Below are 8,537 nucleotides of genomic sequence, written 5' to 3'. Positions count from 1 at the left end.
TATTTGAAAATATTGGCTAAATTTAGTGTAACAGAAAGCATACAAATCCAGGCAAAGATCTTCTTAACCCAAACACTTAGGTATTTTGTTCTCTGATTTTTTTTACAATGATGTGGATCTAATGTCATTAACTTATCAAGTTTTATTGTAATTCACAGATTTCTAATAAAAGCCACATTTCAAGACAACAGTGAGCAATTTGCACCTAAATAATATATAATTCTTCATGCAGGATTTGTTCACAGAGAGCATACCTAGGTCTTTTTGCAACTGTTTCTGAGAGCACTGATTACATTTTACTAATGTAACTTTTGCGTTGCACGTTGTCTGAAAACCTAATTCTTTAATTCTGTACATAATTCTCTCTGTGTTAACTGACCCGGAATGGAGTCACCCCTTTATCCACAGGTGGCCTGATTTTGCAGTTTTCACATGAGTGAGACTTTATTTAGACATGTAATGGAAAAACTGCTCTACAAGTAGCCTCAGAGCAGATCCAACACCCCGGTGGTAACCTTTCTACAGTGACGTGTTCACGTTCTTCATAGTCTGATTCCACAGCTCCTCCACTGCGGGAAACAAAACAAGTCCTTGTTATTCCTGGGTTGATGGCGCTGATTCTAAAGATGTAGGTGCATTTCAGATAGGGCAGAACTGGGAAATAACAACTTTGTTGTCACACAGCCATCAGATGCCAGCTGCGAGAGTTTAGAGATCCAGACTGCATTTGAATTAGGCTGCTGAAAGACACCATTTTCAGTGATCTGCTAATAATGGTATGGCCATGACCTGGAACAACAACACCACCACAAAACCAGGGTAGAAACTTAGGGTATGATTAATCTCACCTAACTTTAGACATCAAGACTTCAGACGGGTATAACTGAGCTAATCTCATAGACACCCTCTACAGTCCATAGAGAAGAATCACTGACTGTATTGACTGTACAGAAGGCCAGTGTTACTGACTCAGAAATAGATATCTACAACCATAAAGTTCAATTAAACAAATCAGTAAAGAACAACCACAGATTTTATTATCCTTAACACTTAGAAAAAAACAGTACCTCCAGAACTTATTATTGCAAAATACAGAACTACTCTTATGGCATATAATCCTTTTAAGAAAAATAAATAAAACATAACAAATATATACACGATACTCACTCTGCATATTGGCTTTATATATAGACATGAATTTTTATGTAGAAAGAAATGCATGGTATGTCCTCACACCATATCTCATCTGTGATGAAAAAGATACACCACAGTGTTTTATTTTAAGACATCACAAGTCTTATCTTAAAAGCTTGGAGTATGGTATTGCACCATTCAACTCAGGTCAATATTAAAATACATACATATATATACACATGTATTGAACACTCTTGGTTGGAAGAATTTTCTCTACTAACATTAAAATAATTTTAAATAAAACACATTCCATTTAAAGAAATGGTGTTTCCATTAGCCCACTGTCTAAAAGCAGTATTATATATCTTTAGAACACCTTGAGATTACCAGCATTCCAAAGGTCATGGTAGCTGATCTTGTGAAATAATCACAAAATTGCCTGGAAATGTGAATGAGACACTCATTCTCCCAAAAGAAATGCTGTAAATTTAGACTGATATAAACTTGTCAGAATTATGCTTCTATAAGTTTCGCACCAGGGTGTGGTCTTCACGACTGAGCAGCTGAGCTAGTAAGTGTTGAAAAATGAAAAATACTGCTTTATGGCATCATGTAAATTGGCACTCAAAAAATGCTTACATCTACGCCCCCAATTTTGAGAAATAAATGCCAAAATGTGGAAGCCATGAGAATATAGTCCCAGTGGTACGAAAGCAGGAACAAAGCAACAAAAAGGCCTATGAGGGAATTACAGGTTTCCTCCTGTGTTGATACAAATTTGTACATCTTACCTGCTCAGGCTCTGAATGGGCAAATTTAACAAAACACTGTCAGCAAACAATGAAAATGTGAACACAACACTTTCCACTTACAGACTAAAAATGTGATTTCTGTCATTACAGTGTTCTGTAATGTGATTATAGAGTAGTGAGTCCAAAAGACTTGCCTTGGTTTCACCTGTGTTTGGGTAAACTAGAGGGAGTTATTCCAGATTGATAGTAATGTAGCCGAAACCAGACTTTAGCATAAGAAAGCAAATTTTGATTTTGTTGTGACTTTATAAAGTCTTGCCAATATATTTATATGAGCAAAGCCCTCTTTTGGACATCCAGTTTATACTGGCAAAAGAACTCCACATTGACATGAGATACTTTGACTGGATAGATTGTATTTCTATGGAGAAACTGAGACAGCTTGTTAGCATAGCTATATTATCTGAGACTGATATGTTTAACAATCCCAGCTCAAATACACATACTTGCAGAACTGGGCAGCACAGATCTGGGCATACTCATTTATTAACTTCAGTAACCTCACTAAACTGCTCCTGTTATTCTCCAGAATTCCTAATTCACAAATCAGAACTAAAAAACAGTAGGTCAAAATTGTAAGAATTTAAAAATAAGAAATTGGTGGTGGGGGGGGCTACTGTATTTTTGGATTTTAAGGTTCATGTTTTCAAAGTTTTTTCCTCAGTTCAAGAGTGCTTATGTCCTTATAAAGTAATGAGAGACAGAGATTCTTACTTAGTAACATATATGCTAGAACACAAGTTCTCAAGAAAAACACCAAAGCAAACAACAAAATTACAAGGCATAACAAACTTGCCAGATACACAGTTTAAACTAAAAGGAAGATCCTTCATTCTGCAACATGAACTTTTGCTGAAGATTCAAGTAATATTGTGGTTCCAGTACCAACATCCTCCCATAGGTGAAGCACTACTGGAGCCAGACCCTCACACGGCACTTCACCCTTCCTCAAGAGGTACTGAGCCCACATTTCCTGACTCCAGGGTGGGTTCACCACCCAGGATCAGTATTTTTGAACTACTGCCTGATATATAAAGCAGCTCTGCTAGCAACTGTCAAGTCAGCACAAAACCAGTCATACAGTTGGCAGCCATAGCTCCAATCACGAACATCTTAAATAAAAGGCAGACAACACCAATCCACATATCAATAGAAAACAGCTTCAATATTTGCTGAGAGTACTGCTAATGTGCTTTTGGTAAGCCCTGAGCATGTCAGATTCCTTAGGGAATTTTGGTTGAGGAACATCCCTTCAGGCTTGAGCAGGCTATACGCCGAACAACATGGGCCAAGGAGTTTGCCTGGGAGATAACTGCAGATGCAGCAGCTGAATGGAGGTCCAAATGACTCAGAAGCAGCAAACCAGCTGCAGAGAACAAGCGGGAGAAACACTCAGGCACCAGTAATGTAGCCAAGCCTGGATTACTTTTGGCTGGGTGTTGGCTCGCTGCAGACTCAGATTTCTAAAGAAGGGAACTGCCTCCTGGTGTCCCTGGGACCCTGCCCTCATTTGTTTTCAAACAAATGGGATGGCATCCAGTAAGTATCTGGCTTCCACTCGCACAATTATCTCACAAGACCCTACATAGTGACTATCACTTGGGCCAAAAAGAACAGGATTTGTGTGTTTATTATTTGTTTACTTTGGTGTGGTAACCAGAAATATTGGGTAAAGATCCCACTGTGACAAACAGTATTCAGATGCAGAACACAATTTGCTTTCCTCTTTGAGGACTGATTTTCCTAACCAAACTGCACGCTAAATTGTATCTGTGATGCACGATCTGAGGGATGTAGCCTAGTCATGGAATTGGCTTTCTAGTAAGGAGCAGAAGTAGGCACCAGAATATACTTCTCACAGGACACAAAGACCAGCTTTTCAAAATCTACGTATTTCAAACACTATTAGCTAAAAACTCAAACGTTTTAATAAAAAGTATCAGTGCAAATACATTTTTTCGTTTGGCTTGGTTAGCTCATGAATAGTGTGATACATGGGCCACTAGACTGTGCCCTTGATTAGCCACCACTACAGCACTTCCTACCTGCACTGCTGCAGTTCGGCAGAGAACTGTCTAGAAGGACTTTCTAAAATAAACTTGGCCTAGATGGAAACTGAAAAAGGAAACCAGAAATGAAAATGTCCCATGTAAATTGTGTGTCAAAGCAGTGCCATTGACTTCCTATGAATGAAACCACCTGTGAACCTCTTCTGAGGACAGTTGCCTATGGAATGTAGGAAAGAGTCAAAGAAATTCAGTGTTTAATTTTAATGCCTTCTATAATGAAGAAAGCGAGTATAAAGTATATGGTAACTATTATTCAAGCAATAAAGACTAGATATTAATGATGTGATCTTCTGATAACGGTGATGATGATGTCATGATACTGAGGAAGAAATAAAGAGGGTGTGTGGAAAGATCCAAACACTTGCTTTTTTTGTTTCCATACCAAAACACCTGCTTCTATCAAAACCACCTAAATGTAAATACAATCAATTAGAAATTAGATATGGTTCTTTATAATAACCTATGAAGCATCTGTGCACTTACTCACCTATTAAAAAGAAACTTTTAAATGAACAAAAATAACTAAAAACTGTATTTTTCAATGTGGGGTGCAAGGGCCTTAGTTCTGCATATCAGTGTTTCTGTTATATATGTACATAAACCTGGACATAAAAATTTCCCTGCCACATACTGTTTTGAGCTAAAGTTATTTTAAAGTGCAAAGCCATTTTAAGTGACAAAAATATCAGAACAGTTGCAAGCAAATTAAACTTTTCTGCTTTCTTCTGAATGGAGAGAAAACAGAGTCAGAATAGAGAGCAGTACGAGCAACAACTTATGCAAGGAACAAAACGGGGCTCACAGTTCATATTTACTTTCCTCAGAAAACTTAGACGTGGCCACACATTTACATTTCAATATTTATTTTGCATTTAAGTCAAAACTTAATCCATTTTTTTCATTAAGCCCAGTAAATTTTTTTTTAAAAAAGAAGCAATTGCAACAGAATATGTGATTTTAATGGTGTGGGAAAACATTTTATTGACACTGTGAAATATAATAAATTCCTTTTGGAGATGTTACATGTTACCAGTGAAAGACTTGTAAAAAACCATAAGCATCAAAATTTAAGCATATGTTAGTTTAACAAAATTTGCAAGCTATTTTCACATTGCCTATAATTTCCTAGAGTTATTAACATTCTGTTAACTCATTCAGGACAGTCTTTTCAACCAGTAAGGCGAGGTTTCTGCAGCAGATGTGATTTTTGTGAGTTTCATGGGTTACTTTCGTCTTAATATAACAGGCGTCATAGGTCTGGCACAGGGGAATAGTTACTAGTTCTTACTCCTAGCAGGCTCCCTCCTTCGCCTCCCTCTTAGGGTAGAAGGCAAAACTGTCAAGGGAGGGGGCTCTATTTTATTTCTAACAAGAGAAAACTCACAGAAATGAAAGAATCATCTCATGGACATTTCTGAGCACTCGATTCAGTCCTGTTACAGTTAGAGGTTTTTCTTATTATCATCATTAAAAGAAAAAAAAAATGAAAAGATTTTCTCTGGTATAAATAACAAATTAAAGTGAATTTCTTGTCAGTGGAACTATAACTCAGCTCTTTTCCATTTATTTTTGTTCACTACAGAGCCCCTGTTCTCTCATGAGTTTCTATGCAGTTGGTTCTTTTGTTTTTAATTTTTGAAAAAAATTGGCCTTCCCCCTGAAGCCCTGTAGTCCTTTCCATTCAGTGAAAGATAAAGATAACACTTTGCTTGTTTTCTAATGGAAAGGAAAGAATAAATCTTATGCCTTGGCTGTTTCTCTTTAAAAACAACAACACACAAAATCCCCCAAACAAAGAGTACTATTTTTGCATCGTCTGATTGTTTTGCTCCGGCATCAAGCTTTATTTGTTGGCACAAATAAATTTTGTACCTCCATGCTTGAAATTCAGAGAGGCAGGGAATGGCAAACCATGGCCTGATGGTGGCTTGTTGCCATAACTGTGTAGAAGAGTTTGTCCAAAACCGCACAGCAGTGTTGAACCGTTGTTCAGTCATCCTTCACATAAAATAGTTCTCACAAAATTAAAGTGCTCGTAAAAGACAGCAAGATAAATTAAATTATTACAAATAAGTATGATTAAATGAGTGACTGTCCTATAATCAGGATTAAACTGTCCAGCTAAACTGATTTTTAAAAAAGAGCCTTGATGTCTCACATGCCACAATCATTTCTCTAGACTGAAAGTCAAACAAAAAGTAAGGTGCTTCTCAGGTACTATGTACTGGCAATACTGACTTGTGCATGCACTACTTTGCTGAGATTTTGTGTTCTTCAACTGGGCAACTGGAATCATAAAAAGTTTAGAATGTATCCTTCATTTCTCCCCACCATGCAATTTTCTCATTTTCCATGACTATCAGACTTTTTTTTCTTGCATTTTCTTGATGGATCAGCTGCAGAATGCTTCTAGGTATATCATAAAGACAGCTGCATACCTTTTGAAGAGGTAACATAACATGCTGTTTTGTCATTCTAAGTTTAGCTGGTGCCCTAAGATTTGATAGCCTAAATATATAGGAAAATAGTAGTCAGGACAGTAATTTAAACAGAAATACAAGCACAGCATGCTCTTCATATTACACACATGCTGATGTTTCATCTACTTAACACACAAGCCATTCTTAAGGTAATAACATGATACCTCAACAGGCTAAAGTTTCATTACATTTTTAAGGACTAACAGGTGTGTCCCTATGGCTTGCCAAAATAGTTCATGACAAACTGCAAAACTAATCTGTAAACTTGTTATTCACCTCCTGGATCACACCGCACCTGGCTAGCAAAATGGCAATAATGGAGTTTATGCTTGGTCATCCTTATTCAAATGTTGCAGACCTCAAACCACCAGGGCAGGTGATTAATCTATACATCATGAGACAGAAGTCTTATGACCTTGATGAACGTGTTTATGTCACACAAAAATGAAAAAGAAAACTCCTACTCCTTATCCCTCTATAGCAGTTCAGTAAAAACTACCACAAATATCAAAACAGTTGCACTCAGAAATGGATTAAGGTCAGACAAACTTTCAAATGTCTATTGGACATTTTTTAGTTTGCTCTATCTAGGCCTTTCACTTTCTGAAATGCCTTAAAGGTGCCATCAAAGAGTCCTTTACCACCTGCCTCCCCTTAGTTCATTTGCCAACTGGGCCTTTATTCTTGAAAATATGCACCTGGCGATACTGCAGCCTAATTGCATTTCCAAACCTACACAGCTACATGAAAGGGAAAATTCCCTTTTACTGTTTGCTCCTTAGTTTGCCTACCACATGGCATTTCTAAATATAGGGTCTAAAGATGTACAGCATTTTCTATAAATAGATCATACTAACAGAGGTATGGAATTAAAAGTGAAAACTTCTGACCAGTTGTAACTAGGAAAACCTGGCAAGAGTTTCACTCATTCTAGCAAAAAAAGGCAGATTTATAGAAATTTAATTCTAAATCTAAGATATAATACTGTTTGATAGGTTAAAGAAATAACAAAGAAGATGCAAAACAGTGGTAATAAACCAGTAACAGCTCTTCTGGGGAGGGAGGAGGAGAGATTTTTCTTTCTTTCTTGCTCATCTTTGTTCCAAATCAACAGCAGAGGTGACTGTATTCGTCTTTGTGACCTGTTACATAATAGGGAACTTATTATTTAGTATGAGTTTGGGAAATGTCCCAAAGAGTTGGTATTCAGGAGAGTGACAGTAGCAAAGCACGATTTGGATTTATTTTTAAGGAAGCGTGAAAGATGCAGTGGTGCTTCTTGGGGTTTAGGGAGCCTCCTCCCACTTCTCGGCTGTCAGAAGTGGCTTCTAGTGGTCTAGGAAGGATAAATAGCTGCTCTTCACCATCAAAGCACTTCACAAAACAAAATAGCGTGGCATGCTCTCTCCTCAGAAAGATGGTGAGCTACTGTTTGGATAGCAAATGCTGCTCGGGCAGCTGAGCGCCTCCTCCTGCGCCCGTGCAGAGCCCCCATGGGAGACGTGGTGAAGGTTTTGCCTCCTCGTGGGCTTGTGCACAACCCGGCAGAACTGGGAGCTCTTGTTGCTGCTGCGGTGAGGCCAAAGCAAACTAAAATGGGAAAAATCTCTAACAAAAATATCTTTTTTTTCAACATGAAGCCCTTAGCCTTCTCAGGTCCAGCTATAATCACAGAGCCATACGACAGCTATTACTGTAAAGTCTAGATGTTGCTGAAAAGTGAGAAAAGTTGATTTCAGATATTAAACCCTGCACCTGCCATTGTGGCGTTAGCCCATACTTTACTCCTTTTAAAATACGGGTTATGAGGAGTCTCTGTTCTCTCCTGAAACATGTATGTGTATGTATTGCGTTTATTTTTCCTCACGCAACTCTAGTGGCACGCGCGGGTCGCAGCATGCGCCTGCCCTAAACTCCAGCTTCCCGGGAAGTCACAAAACCCCTTTTTTCCATGCAGGGGCCCGCACGCCCTCGGCCCCTTTCTTTCCAGGTTGCGGGCCGAGGCCGGAGCGGGCCCCTCGTCGCGGAGCAGCGCTCCGCCC

This window comes from Apteryx mantelli, chromosome 3 (assembly GCF_036417845.1).
Source record: "Apteryx mantelli isolate bAptMan1 chromosome 3, bAptMan1.hap1, whole genome shotgun sequence".
In the NCBI taxonomy this organism is placed as follows: Eukaryota; Metazoa; Chordata; class Aves; order Apterygiformes; family Apterygidae; genus Apteryx; species Apteryx mantelli.
The sequence above is the reverse complement of the archived record's forward strand: the minus strand, read 5'-3'. Positions refer to the sequence as shown.